Below are 15,000 nucleotides of genomic sequence, written 5' to 3'. Positions count from 1 at the left end.
AAGATGGCAAACATCTTCTAAAAGAGCAATCTTTTAAGAAGACTCATTTTTATCCGCAATTTGTGGCTGCAGGTGATTACATAAAAGTTTTTCATTTTTCAGAGCACACAGTTCTTGTCGACGATCTTTTTCTTTTAATGTATTGAAATTTTTATTTCATTTCTTCATTTAGTGTATATTTATCGGTTTCTTTATTTATCTATTTGTTCATTAACATATTTAGGTAAGGCCACCCTTTTCCGAGCAAAAAAGCCCATGTCCCCCCCCCCCCCTCCCTTTGCATCAGCTCTTCCCACCCCTTCCCAAACTCTGGCCACGATAAGTTAGAAGGATTGGTTTTGAATGTTTTGCCTTCAGTGTAAGGGCAGGGAAATAGACCACTTTCACAAATGGCAACCTCCTTTACATTCTGTTGCATTTATGTTAATTAGACCTACTGCCCTCATTTTGAAACAAATATTCTTTTGAAATTTGCTCGTTGTAGCAAGGATAGAAAGTCTTATTAGTATTAAAACAGAAGAATATTTTATTTGGCTGCCATTATGAAAGAGGTCTATGGCGCAGAATAAATAAGTCCTGTTTATTTGAAGATCCAAAAAAAGCCACTGGGAGACTGGAGCTGGGTACTGCATGCTAATGTCGAAAATAAATGAGCTTAGAAGGGATTTTCCTTCCTCCCTAAGACTTGAAGAGAGTTCCTTCAGGAAAGTAAAAGGTTTTTGATTAAGAACACAGAATGGGGGAAGCAACAACAGTTAACTCTGTCGTATACCTGTACAGCAGACACCAATATGTATTTTCCAGTCACCAACATTGTACTTTTTTTTTTCGAGAAGTGAGAAGGCTTAAATATGAAAACACCTACACAACGTACACGTTTCTATACCCTTTTCTACTCCAAATGAATGTTGATGCTACAAGAATTAGCCATTCATAGAATTAAATTGCTAGTGTACATAGCGAGGCTAAGAATAGTAATCATAATATTGATAATAGTACTTAATCATATTAATTATATATGATTACGTAATAATAATAATAATAATAATAATAATTTCAAAGTACAAAAATAATGTAATCACCCCCAAAAATTCTGGAAGATAACAAAGTTTGTGATGCGGGCATTAATTAAAGAATTTTGATCTGCAACAAAATATTTTGGACTGAAAATACAGCTTTAATTTTGTGTTGCACACGACAAAAATTTGCCATCAGGAGCAAAATCTTAAGTTGAGGCTAAGATTTTTGTGCCTTTGTTTACACAGTCACTCTAGCTTTTGCTCCTGCATTTGAAACTATACAGAAGAAACTGTGTTAAGTTGTGGATGCCTATTTTCACCACAGATTTGTATACCCGAGCCTTGAGTACAACTGTGCACAAGAATCTATATGAAGCTTCCTCTTACACAAATGAGCTGGTGTGGGACTGTAAACGGGGGGTAGTGTTATACCAGTATACCCGAAAAAAATCGCCAAAATACCCAAAAATACCCAAAATTCATAAAATGTAACCAAAATTAATGGAAGCATTGTATACCGTATACCTGAAATTCAAAGAAAGTGGTAAACCGAATACTCGTCTTTTAACTGCAATATACCGTATACCCGATTTAAAAAGCCCCTGTATACCGTATACCCAAAAACCCTGGCCGACCCTGACGTATGATACAAGACATCTTCAGCATGCGAGGATCGCAGCTAGGCAACTTTTCTTTTTTCTTTGCTCGTCCAAAGAGCTTTAGAAAGAAGCCCGCAAGGAGGAGAGAGATTTTTGCCGATATAAAAACGGTGCTTTTTTATAGTGCAAAAAAGAAACAAACTTGCTAAGGACAATTGTTCATCTGAGCTCTTTCGCCGTCCTTTATTCATCACGAGTAGTTTTTCGGTCGATTTTAATTGCCTCCTCCAAGTTTCCTTTCTGTAATTTCTAAGTTTTTCGTCCGTTTTGACAAAGCCTTTCAAATTCATATTAATATACCAGGCGTTGAGGCCGCAGTACAAAGGACGTGGTTGGATAATGCTTGGGGTGTGGAAAACGAAGATCGAAGCTTAAGACCTGGAAAACCAAGACCTCCCTGTAAAAAATTACTTATTAAAACACATTTCTTTGTTCTCTTGTTGTTCACAACGGCCTGTGAGTCATTTCAGCTGAGTTACCGTTGACGTTGCTGAGAACTTTAGGTCAAGCACTACTTTTGGAAAAAACGCTATGTTCGCAGAAAATCAGCACATATGGAATAGCTAAACAATAGCTAACAATTGTATGCGGGCTAGCATCAATCATTATCCCTACTTTTGCCCCTTTCCTAGAACTGATACAAAAATTCGGATTACGCACCCCATACGCCAAACAAGTCACCATGCTCCCAGCCCACCCGAATCACGATAGGACAGCAGAAATTACAGATCGAGGGCGAATCTCACTAGTAGGATTTCATCGACAGTTTCTTTAATCAACATGATCTCAAAGAGTATTAATGTACTGGACAGTTGAATTATATATTGTAGAAGGTCTTTATACAGTTTCATCTTGCTATTCACGGCACAGATGAGCGATTTTATCTAACCCGCAAAAAAAAAAAAATGGTTGGAAGTTGTGTCCGAAAATCTCAAATTCTCCTCCGTGTTGTTTGCATAATTTGCTCAAGTTATTTCACACAGACAGAGGTGGATTAAACATTGCACCTTCCTTCACGAGTTAAATACTATCAGCGTCTCAATATCCGTAATGTACACAACTTTTCCCCAAGGTATAGTTTTTTTGCTTTTAAAAATTAGTTCTTTCAAATAATCTTACAATTGTTATCAAATCAATCATATTAACGTTTAGCAGACCCAAGACCCGCCTTGCCCCCCGATATTTCGTTCAGAAACAAAAAATGTTTAATTTACTACTTTCCTAAACGAGTCGCAAGATTTGTTGGTTGGCGAACGTTACAATATAGGTCCCGTACGTTTGATAGAATTAATCCTCCGAGCACGCAAAGCCCGCCTTGTTCCATAGCAGTCCTTTCACGCTACAACACCAATCACAAACAAGCGCATCATAGAATCAAGACTGTGGTTCTTGACTGGCCAATGATCTGGAGTCACCGTTTAATTAAACTAAGCAGACCAAAAACACCTGACTAGCGCGCAGTGTTTTCCCGCGCTTTTTACATAGCTACATCTCGTATCATGCCAATGACTGATTCGCTCTTGTTACGTGCGGACACCTCGCGGTAAGAGATTCTAAAAGCTGACGTTTCGAGCGTTAGCCCTTCGTCAGAGCGAACCATTCGCTCTGACGAGGGGCTAACGCTCGAAACGTCAGCTTTTAGAATCTCTGTACGGTGGCCAATTTACATCATCAACTCCGTTGATAAAACCAAATTTTTGTATACTACTTACCCACCGACGCAGCACCACAGTTTCTTTAGAAACTACCCCTTCATTCACCTTGCGGTAAGGACTGTTTCCCTAATATGCGTGAAATAAGGAGACTTGATGCATATTGGAGCTAAAAGTGCAAATTGGATAACTAGCCGTCTTCATGCACGTTAAAAGACGAAGCAAAATATAAACCTTGCGGAAAACTTGGGGTGAGCTTAAGGTTTCATTCCAAACAGCTCCTCGATTTTTGAGTGTAAATCAGAAGCTTACGAACCACTGGGTCCGCTGGGCGCCAACGCATCGACCACCTGCTTGCGCTCAAGTTTTACAGAGCACCAAGGTACAAGTCTCACAAAATATTCCGGTTTTAAACTTTTCTTGAGAAGGCGAAGCAACCATTTGCACAAAGTTTTTCCTTCATTTGGAACATGTTACTTAGTCTCCTTCGGAGCCACTCGGGCAGCAGTTGCGCAAACAACGTTCCTCACCCGAGGAGCGTTGCGTGACTTTGACCCAAACCACTACGACGGAACTAGAATTCACTAAGCGCTGACAACGTTAGAGCACGCGATGGATAAATAGAAAGAATCGTCACCAAGGCGTAAGAGCCCATCATGTGGTGGTCACGTGTTTAACGCGTTTGAGGTCAAGAAAGAAATCTGGGTCAACCAGCTTTTAAGCACGTGGCTTGGATCCCTTTTGTCCCTTATTGTACGCTACACCGAAGCAGCAAACTCATTCATTCCTGATAAGATATGAAAGCTTTCTTGTCCCAAAGAACTCGCCTATTATTCTACACAAACACCCAACAACTGTCCGTATATTATTAATTATAAGCCACAACGTAAGCGATGGACTATACAAACATATTTCCCTTTCTATATAATATAACCTTAATTTAGAGACATCTACTTTGGACTCGTCTTCCCTGGTACAAGAGAAGAAGGCGTTTAGCGATAGCGGGGTTGTTCTCCCAATGCAAACTCCGTAGATCAAGTACAGTTGTTTCCTATAAATCTTTGGGTAGTGGCTGGCAAATATACAAAGGCGAAAGTTCTCTAGCTGTTATTGCATGAAAAACTCTCCTTGATGGTCCGTCGTTCCATCGACATTTTCAAATCTTCTTGCTTCTTCTTGCATGCTTTCTTTGATCTTTAAGATCGCAACCGATTCACAGTGATCCTGAAAGGAAATTAACGCTCTCGTTAAATAAAACGAACAAACAAATATTAAAAAGGAGCTTTCGATTCAGAGATATTTCTACACTGCTCCATGCACTGCCCTCTCTACTTAACAAGTCTCTGCACTGGTCAAACATTAATTTTTTGGTTCGCTATACTCTCTCCTTCAAAGTCACTGTTTTAAGCTGTGTTCAAATTAAAGCCGAAACATGATTAGAGTAAACATGTTTCAAGGAAACATGCTTCACCGAAACATGTTTTTCATTGGGTCGTTCACACCAGACGTCGGTGTGAAACACGTTTCATGCATGGTTGTGTAACTTATGCTGTTTCATGACACTCGCACAATTTTTTTATATTTCAGCTGTAGATTGGAGCTGGAAATTTCTGTAACAGTTGCATTCACTCTTTGTTTTAGTGTTAAATTTGATTTTTACAAGGAAAATCAGGGGCACCCAACGAGAATATAGTTCAAAACCACTTAAACATAGCATTGTTAAACGTATTTAGGTATTTAAACGGTAGATATAGGCATATGTTTATCCCCTAAAATTTATGTGTTCGGATTTCCTAGCTGAAAGTCTAGTGATCCGAAAACTATAGGGATCAAAGCTTACCTTTTCGAAAATTTCAGCCAGGAAAAAGGCTCCCGAAAATTCTAGGTGACCTATTTAGGGTGAAAATCCGTTGAAAGTGGATAATTATACCATTTTTTCAGGTGTTCGAAAATCCTAGGAGACTCAGGCAAGCAAGAAATTTTAGAACAAAAGTTCCGAAATTCTAGATCTCAAATCGTCTTCCGAACAGATATTTTCCGAAAATTGACGTTGGGTGCCCCTGGAAAATGTAAGTTAAATGAGCAATGTCTTTGCTTATTTTTTGAGATGAGGCTGAGAGTATTCTCAGCAACATGGAAGGGGTGACGGAACAACTTCTGGACGAGAAGAAATTGATGAAGAAACTGGAAATGGATAAAGGAGAATTGAGAGAGAAGATCAACCGTCTACAAAGTCAGCTTGATGCTATCAAGGTGAAGCTGGAAATCAGATACAACGAAGAAAAGGAAAGGCTCTCGTTAGTTGAAGACACTGTGCAGCGAATTGAAAAAAAGCAAAGAGAGAGTCAAGATGATGGTGCACAATTTTGCACCTTCATTAAACCTGGATGATTATGAATAGCTTTTCTCTGGGCTCTTTTAATTCTTTTAATTACATATTTTGGAAAATTTGTTAAATGTGTTTCAAGATTTTTCATGGTACAGTAGTGCGTATGCAATTCGTATCTGCACAACTTGAGGGTTTAGCAGAAAATTGTCCTTCTAAACTGCTTGGAGTGAACATCTGAAAAAGATATGGCAGAAAGAGCTCGCAATTGACGGAAAGTGAGCTGTTTTCCCTTTTAACTTGTCTTCACTAGAGACGATTAAATATTATTAAAACTCTGGGAGACACCATTGTCCTGGCATTCGGAAAGCTCGCCTCTGGTTGCCGTACGAAAGCAATGGCGACGACAACTTCACCTCAAAATATAACTTTGAACTATGGTAAGTTTCTCGTGGTTAGGCCATCTCGCTCGCGTCGTACAATGTGGGCGAAGCATGCTAAAATGATTTGGTACGAGTGGTTTCAGAGTTAAAAATGAAGGCTGAAAGATTCACATTTGTACGCTCGCGTTGTCGGCAAAACCTCAAATTTGGTGATTTCACGTCGTTGCTGTCATATCATATCACATCTTTATTTACCCTCGGATTTTTTAGAGTAGTAGTTTGGCGTAGCTAATATCTCCGAGCATTTACCCTCCCAACCATGATACACCACAGAAGACAGACCACAACACCGGGAACTACATGCCCTACTCTTTACGACAAGTGTGCGGGTTCTTTTACGTCCCACAGGATTATGAACATTGAAGAGTTGTGAGACGGGACCTCCGGCTTATCGTCCTTATCCGAGAAGACTAGAGAGTCTAACCATTTGCAGATGTAATTACAAAGGCAGCACTTCCTCCTCAGTTATATAAAGACCCTGAGTGTTGGTCCGGCCGGAGTTCAACTCACGACCTCCCGCGTAACAGCCCGGTGCTCAACTAATTGAGCCACCGGTGCGCGGTGCAGAGGACCGCACGAATTTGTGTTAAAATGCGTGCTGCACGTGCAGCACGATTACTTTTCCTCTTTTAACCAATGATATTCTTGTTTCGTGGCGTTCTCGTTAAAACGGGGAGCTTAAGCACGCGCGTTTTTGAGGCGCGGACGGCAACCAGAAGTGAGCTGTTTACCCTTTTAACTTTTCTTCACACAATTACATTTACATTGTTAAGTATCATTTCTCCATTAGAGACGATTAGTAAAAATATGTGGGCACGCGAAATGTTCTCTTCCGGTTGCCGTCCGCGTCTCAAAAACGCGCGTGCTTAAGCTCACTAGGGATCTTGAGCACACAAGGTTTTTGAGACGCGGACGGCAAGCAACCAGAAGTAAACATTTCGCATGTCAAGACAGTAGTGTCTCCTAGAGTTTTAAACTAATTAACTGTAATAGTGAAAAGATACTTAAAAATAGAATTGTGGTAGTGTCAAAAGAAGCAAAAAAGAAAACAGATCACTTCCGGTTGCCGTCCACGTCTCAAAAGCGTCTCGTGCTTACGCTCCTTATTAGGGAATTAGCGAGTTTAAGCACGCACGTTTTTGTAACGCTGGCGAGAACCGGAAGAGATTATTTGGCATGCCAGGGCAGTGGTGTCCTCCAGATTTTTATACTAATCATCTCTAATGGAGAAAAGATGTAAATGTGGTTGTGTGAAGACAAGTTAAAAGGGAGACAGCTCACTTACGGTTGCCATCCCTATTAAGCTTCTACGGCAACGGAAACGTCACTTCAAACAGATCTTTGTGAATATTTCATCTTGTTTTCGTTGTACAATATGAGCGAGGTGTCCTTTCACTGACTAATAAAGGAGTTCGTCCCCAAAGAATCTGCAGTGCTGCGTCGATAAAGAGTGAACTCCTTTGAAGCCTGGTTTTCACTAGCGACGCAAGCACAACTAGCGCAAGCATAAGTAGCTTATGCTAAGTGAAAACGAACGTCGACATAAGCGTCAAAATCAACCGCGGAATCCGCCATTTTGTTGAAATGCTCAGACGCCGGGAATCTGGAGCAAGTGCTTCAATTGGCAAGACATAGCAAATTCCTTGTGCTTATGCTGTGTTTCGTTTTCACACAACGCAAGCGAACGCAAGCAGAAGCTCAAGCACAAGGAAATGGAAATATTTTGATCCTTGTGCTTGCGTCAACCCCGTTTTCACGATGAAATAAGCGCTCTTATGTTTGAACTTGTGTTAGTGCTTGCCTCGCTAGTGAAAACCAACCAGGCTTGAGCATCAGCCCTTCGCTCTGACCATGGGCTTGCGCTCGAAACAAAAATAGACATGGTTCGTACAGGTCATGGAAAACTTGGAAAATCATGGAATTGAAGTACTTCAGTTTCCAGGCCTGGAAAGTCATGGAATTTAATTGTCGGTCATGGAAAGTCATGGAAAATTATAGTTACGTGTGGTACGTAAATTATTGCAGAAGTGGAAGCAAGGACAAAATAAAATGCAGACGAATTATGTCAGAAAATGCCCCAAAAACAAGGATGATTTTGACAATTTTCGAAACTGGCAGCTCAGTAAACTTTATGTCATGGAAAACTGCAAAAAGTCATGGAAAAGGTCATGGAAAGTCATGGAATTTGAAAAACTCTTAAGAGTACGAACCCTGACAGGCCAAGTTGTTCGGTTTGTGATAAAAGCTCCACGGAACTTGGCCAGATTACTATGTTCAACAAAACAATCATTTTGTGATAGGGGGCCAAGCAAAATAGGTGCTCAGAAGTTAGTATTGTGCATGTTCCAAAATGGTCGTTTGCTCAGCGACCTAGCCTATGAATGGCTGCTAGGCTGCCGGTGACCTTGCATTGATACAGTCCCCCACTGCTTTTATCATGTAAATTGTGTTGTTGTAATTCTAATTAGTCCGTATTAACATTACAAAAGCGCGAGGGTTTGTATCAAAACAGGGTCACCGGCAGCCTCGCTTCCATTCGTAGGCCAGGTAACTTAGCTACAACTGTAAAATGGTCTATTGCAATCTGTTACCGATAAGCTCATCTGCTAGTTGTGACACCAAACTATATCACATGATTTGTCATGTGAACGTGGGATTCTCATTATTTTACCACGCAAACTTCTGTTCAAGAGACCCATAAACGATTTGAAACATAATCACGCAAAAAAGTGAATCTTGCTAAATACGGAGTTTAAGATCTAAGACGCGACGATAACGAAAACGGGGGGGGGGGGGGGGCTGGGGATTTTGACATTTTCTGAAAATATGCGTCAAATTCACCACCCACGTGACAACATAATTGGCCAAAAGTATCAAAAGCCCCCACGCTGGGGCGAGTAAAGGTGGCCAAAATAATGCCCTTTAGACTTTGCTGCACACAGTAAGAGTGCAATGTATGTACCACCAACACGATCTCTTCCTAAAATGAAGGATTATCCTTCATTGTCACTTTGCCTTAAATGAAGTATTATCCTCCATTTTGACCACTCTGTCCCAGGACTTGTGGTAGCAAATAAAAAGAAGCCCCTGGACAGGATTTGAACCCAGAGCACCCACTTCAAAGGAACTGTTTTTATCCACTTAACCACTAAAGATCAACTGACTAGAAAATGTGCCGATTATTTACCAAAACTAATTAGTATATATATAAAATCATTGCTGAATAATGGTTAAGTCTAAAGCTTGATTTTAAAATGGTTAGCTTTCTCTTTAAAGTTTGGTAACCGACATTTTTCACTGTGTAAGCTTGCTTCTTAGCGGGTGTTAATACGCGTTTACAGCGGCACTTTTGGAAGAAAAAATTATTGACATTAACTAAAAATGACCTCCTCGCAGTTAGTGATGTGGTAGTCTAGTGGTTAAGTGAAGTGGTCATTAATTACACGTTCCCAGGTTCGAGTCCTGCGAGTCCAGACATTAGGGTTCCGCTTTTAAAAGAAATATGTTCATTTCCCATGATCCCTATCAAGCTTTCAGTGTCCAAAATGAACGATAATACTTCATTTGTAAGAAAGTGACAATGAAGAATAATACTTCAATTGAGGGAGAGACTTGGTTGGTACCACTCACCTCTCGTTCAGCCACTTCTCACAAATTTGGGAAGTTCATTTGAACGCCTTCTGGGTATTTTCCAAGATGGCGGAGTTATTTTTAGGCAACCTCGTTCCCAGGGCCTTTTCCCCAATACCTGGGGAGGGAAAAGCCTTGGGAACAAGGTTGATTTCCAAGCCTTCTTCATTATCCAAGATGGTGGCCATGTCAAATTCCCCACCCTGGGAATATGTCGTACGATCAAAATCCTCACCCTGGGGACAGACCTCACAGTCAAAGCCCCCCCTCTCTGGGGCTTAACATTGATAAGTGCATTATAGGTACGTAAATATTTCTTTCATAAATTCTCCGGACCAGACCCTGATATATCATACATTAATTTGTTTCTCATTATAAATTTCGTAAATTAAACATGGATACAATGAATGCTGGTTGTATTGGTTTCAAGAATGGCTTTTGTTGGCAAAAAAAGTACCAACAAATTTCGGCTTGGCAGATGATCAACCTGGCTTGGACAAATGCAGTATTTGTCAAGAAGAAACATAACGCGATTAAACGACAGTCAATCTTTCATACTGGTATACATTTGTTCAAGGACGATTGTACCGATCCAGTTATAGTGTACCAAGTTATAGTGTACCAAAAACACCCCATATTTTGGCTTTAGTTGCTTATATCTCAAAATGGAAACTCGGCGACCCCCATTTTTTATTTCTGGAATGTAATCAACATGCCAGGATAAAACGTTTTGATTCAGAGCCACCTTAAATAATTGAAAAGTTAAGGTAGCTCTGAATCCGCTGCACATAATTTTTTTAATCTTTGCAGAGAGTTTCATCTTGGTCTGTTGATCACCTTTGTGCAATAAAAAATGGGGCTCATCGAGTTCGTTTTTGAGATATAAGCAACTAAAGACAAAATATGGGGTGTTTCTGCAAGGCTTTCCTGTTTCCATGGTAACTTAATACGTCACAAAAAGGACTGCACCTTGTTCAGCAATAATTGATGTTTCACATGGTACTAATAACATTGGTGTTACGTGATAAATTGTTATCATGACAATCCTTCTAATAACAAGGTCTCTTAAAAGTGTTTGAGCCATTAACTGCAGAAGATCCCGAAGCAGGTAAGGGTATGCTACTTCTTGCTTATTTTTTGCAATCCATTCTCTTGCCGTTATCTTTTTGCGCCCAGCGTTTCTTCTACGACGGATTTGTCGAAGCAAAAAAAAAATTACAGCAAGAAGTGCCTTCGAGTTCATTTGTATTGTATTGTATTTCGGACGCCATCTTGAACTACAAGTTGAGAAGACACGTGATTAGGACATTCGATTTTATTCCATGATTGCCTGGCCAGTCTCAGCCAGATTTTCAAGAGGGCCGCTCACGATAGGGAATTTGCCTCGAGAGGCAAAAATACCAAAAATATTGGATACTTTTCTTACGGCCTCACAAGGAGAAAATCTGACCAAAATCTCGCTGAGGCGCTTTGCTCAGCTTTGACTTATTTGTGCAGCGGGCACTTAAGGGGAAAAAAGGCGAAAGAAAACTCTCTGCACGTTCAGCACGCTTTGCACGCAATATATGCACGTGTTTTACATTTTTGTACCTTCTTTTTCCATTCCTTGAGAATAAATTGTTTCCCTTGGTCTTTCATCTTTACCGTCGTTAAAACCAGTTTCTTTCTCGCGGGGTAAGTAAGCCACTTTAATCAAACCAGAAGGGTCTTGAGTGTTTACAACGCGAATTCATATTTTGATACGGTTTTCTTATTATACGGTTTTCTTATTGTCCGTCGTTCTCTCGTGTAAAACAATTAAAATCGTTGGTCTGCGGAGAACGTCAGCGAATGAACCACTGTACGAACAAATTTAACTCAGGGGTGAGAGTTTTGCCAACGGGCTATCGGTTGAGATGGTGATACGTTTCCATAGTTTCCAATCTGCGGTTTCCAAGAGGCATCCTACAGGTGTTAAAAACTGCTTTTTCTTTTTGTTTTCAAAGGGTTATTAGCGAAAAAATGTCATTTTCAGGCCGTTTGCTTTAAGGCCTACGCTATGACCAACAGCAAAACACGAGTTCTCGTAGAATCACCAAAGTTATGTCTGGGTTACGTCGGGGCGGGATTAAACCTAGATAATTGGCCAGTTGAGAAGACAGTGTGTTGGTTGGTTGGCCTGTGGTGATCTGGGATGGAGCAGTGTCATCTCACAGAAAAACCGTTATATCAAATGAACAACTCCATTGGTTACGAAGGCGCTTATCAATTTGATAATGATTTATTTAGCCTGAGTTTTTCAAAAGATAGGTTTCACTATTATCCGGGGAATTATTCACTAGTAATAGCTAAAACCAATTAATTTAGCTACTTGTAAATGAACAAGTAACCATGCTGTGGGGTTAGTTAATTTCAGCTCATTAGTTTGTATTTCTTTAATCTCTTCAACCCACAGGAACCGCAACGCATTGCCACAGATTTGGGAGTCTACGTAAAGACAAAGGTTGGGAAAAAAAAACAAGAAAATGTATGTTTTCGTTTTATTGCAACAATTTTAATATTGATAACAGACATAACCATATTCCCTTAGATAATGTTGAGAAAGCTTGTAGGTCTTCTGCTTCTAGCTCGAGCTCGAGGTTTGCGCAAAACCACTGGGAATGATTTCTGTTTGCCTAAAAGACGCAATAAATATCGGTCAAAACAGTAAACTGCATAAAAGACGAAAAAGATTCTGGACATTCAGCCTTTACTAGCTTGTGCGATCAAAAATGCCTCTTTCCTGCCTAAATTCGGAAACTGCATCAGAGACCATGTCTCAAACCATCCCCTTTAACTTGCCTGAAAGCCGAACTGATTATAAAAAAGGATAAATGAATTTCATATTTAGTCATTTGATGGGGCACTGCAAACCGGCTAGTAGATATTTCTTTTCGGTCGAAACCATCTGTAACTCAAAGCTCAATATTGTACCTCACATATTTCAGACATAATAAGGAAAAGAAACGTTTGTTAGTTTCCCAATCAAGGAAAACATACGTTCACCCACACACCCCTCCCCAAGAATTAACCCAATCACGCAATGTTGGTTGAAGCACATTGAGCTAAGAAAAAATTGACACACTGATCTCGTAATTACCGGAATCTCTTGTCAAATTATCAATGTATAAGGAAGTTAACTTTTCGTCTTGTTTACTTAACGAAAAAATCGCATGTTTTAATCACCAATTTGCTCTAAATACACAATACTCGCGTTGCTAAAGTAGGATTTCAAGAAGGGGGCTCCATTTAATTGCTGATTTCGAGTGTAAGATGGCTTCGAGTTCGTTTAAAATTCGCAAAGTAGCGTCTTAAAGAGAGAAGCTCGCCGATGAAATGGACTGTATGTTTAGCGTCAATCGCGGGCCATTGACACCGCGCAAACGAGACGCTTCACAGTTTGAGGAAGGTCGACGCAGAGCGCAAATTCAAAGAATGAAGAACGCTTTCCGCACGTTGTCATTCCGTTCAGAACCGACTATCGGAGAAGAGCATCTGAGAAGATCAGCAAAATGCACTGCTGAAGCACCAAGCATAAGGGGCGACCTTGTTGTGGAAAAGAAATACGAAGATTTGATTCACGACTTCGTGCCTGATTGCTTCGAGCATATTCAGAATTTCCATCATTACCGGAGCGATCTGGCAAGGATAAACTCCGGCTTCAAGGTAATATATCTAAGAGACAGTGAAAGGACAGCAAATAGTGAGAACGAGCTTAGAAAGGTATATAAACAATATGTCAAATGTGTAAGCCCGAATTCTTCTTTTAAAGGTCATTTGCAAAGGGTCCGTAGGAATACTATGCAAACAGAAAAAATAGAAAACAAGAACGAGGTTGCCAAGGATACTTTAACTTTGTCTCAAAAATGCAGATACGAGGGCATCGAAAAGTGTGGAGGGAGACTTGAAGCAAGCACGAGATATTCTAATTTTGAGGTTTTAGGGGCAGATACCTGGCGAAGCTGCACAGATTCCAATGAATCGAGTTCGAGAAACAAACAGAAACAGCGATTACCAAGTCCGAGTGATGGCAGCGAGGATGATGCAACAAGTGACATTGAAGACCCACGTGGCAAGCTCGAAAAGGCGGCTGGGAAGTCCATGCCGAGCCAGCCGAGTTTCCAAAGTATTGACAGCAATTTTTCTGGTACAAAACCTCCGGTCACTACCCCCAACAGAATTTCCAGAGGATCGTCTGTACGAACGCTTGTTTATGAAAACCGCAAAGGCGATAAAAGTGTTAACCTCAATGAAACATCGTTTAGGCTAGAACCCTCAGCGTGGCAAGCAGAACAGAATCACTGTCCCCACGGCCTTGCACCATTTCATTCACGTTTCCCACATCTTAAAGCGAGTTCTCTTCCTTCCAGCCCCACGAGACAAAGATGGAGTGAAACGGCAACTCCTCGTTGGCAACAATACAAAGTTCTCTGCGATGCATTTCGACCAAACAACTCGCCCCAGAGCGTCATGTGCCGGAAACGTTACCCCAATGGGTATAAAAGACCAAAGTTTGCGTCCACCAGAGAGCTTGAGTACTATATTCATGTTGTATCCGAAGCGTATGTGTGAATGAGATATGAATGTGTGAATAAACTTGTTTAAACTTGGAACGAAGAAAATTCTGTACTGTGTTTGCCGGAATGGCTATAGCAGTTTAAAAGCGCATTTCTTAGAGAATCCGGGAGTGTGACAGTGGAAGTGGCAGCTCTTGGTTCAGACGCATATTTATGTAAACCCTGATACAGTTTAACTGTTAACCTAATTAGTTTTTTGTCTGAATTATGGAAAGACCTTTCTATTTAAGTAAAGATTTGCTCATTTCAAGTCACAGACTTGCAAACAACGGGAAATAATGTACAAAAGTTTTACGCGCATGTGGAAAGACAGTATGTTGCTCAGGAAATGTTTTTGTTCCACTTGTTGCACTCGCATGACGTAACCTGTTGCAAATCATACGGCCTGTGTTTAACCGTGCTGAACGTCAGGAAATTTACTCGTTAATAGAGACGCTATTGAAGGCTAATAAGATTAACCATTTACTAACACTTTTAAGATGACCGCTTTTTTGGCATCCTCAGTGATTATCGCCTATCTACTAGGATCTACAATAGTCTGCGATCGTCTGAAATGACATGACAACTGTGAAAATTCCAAGAAAGGATATTGTTGTGCGTTGATAAACAGCTTTCAACATCTCCATCAATAAAGAAATCTCTACGAGTAAAAAAGTTTTTATTGCTAAAATTTCGT

At 40.4% G+C, this 15,000-nt stretch overlaps 1 long non-coding RNA gene across 1 annotated transcript in view; it reads right to left on the bottom strand.

The window, feature by feature from the left end:
* Positions 1–2,449: 2,449 nt before the first annotated feature.
* Positions 2,450–15,000, bottom strand: part of LOC138003125 (uncharacterized) — a 315,129-nt gene continuing 302,578 nt past the window's right edge. The window contains exons 3-4 of the long non-coding RNA XR_011123426.1: positions 3,439–4,554; positions 2,450–3,215 (exon numbers count right to left, since the gene is read on the bottom strand). This is a non-coding gene — a long non-coding RNA (uncharacterized lncRNA). The remainder of the gene's footprint in view (positions 3,216–3,438; positions 4,555–15,000) is intronic.

The sequence above is a fragment of the Montipora foliosa genome, chromosome 5, assembly GCF_036669935.1.
Source record: "Montipora foliosa isolate CH-2021 chromosome 5, ASM3666993v2, whole genome shotgun sequence".
NCBI lineage: Eukaryota > Metazoa > Cnidaria > Anthozoa > Scleractinia > Acroporidae > Montipora > Montipora foliosa.
The sequence above is the reverse complement of the archived record's forward strand: the minus strand, read 5'-3'. Positions and strand labels throughout refer to the sequence as shown.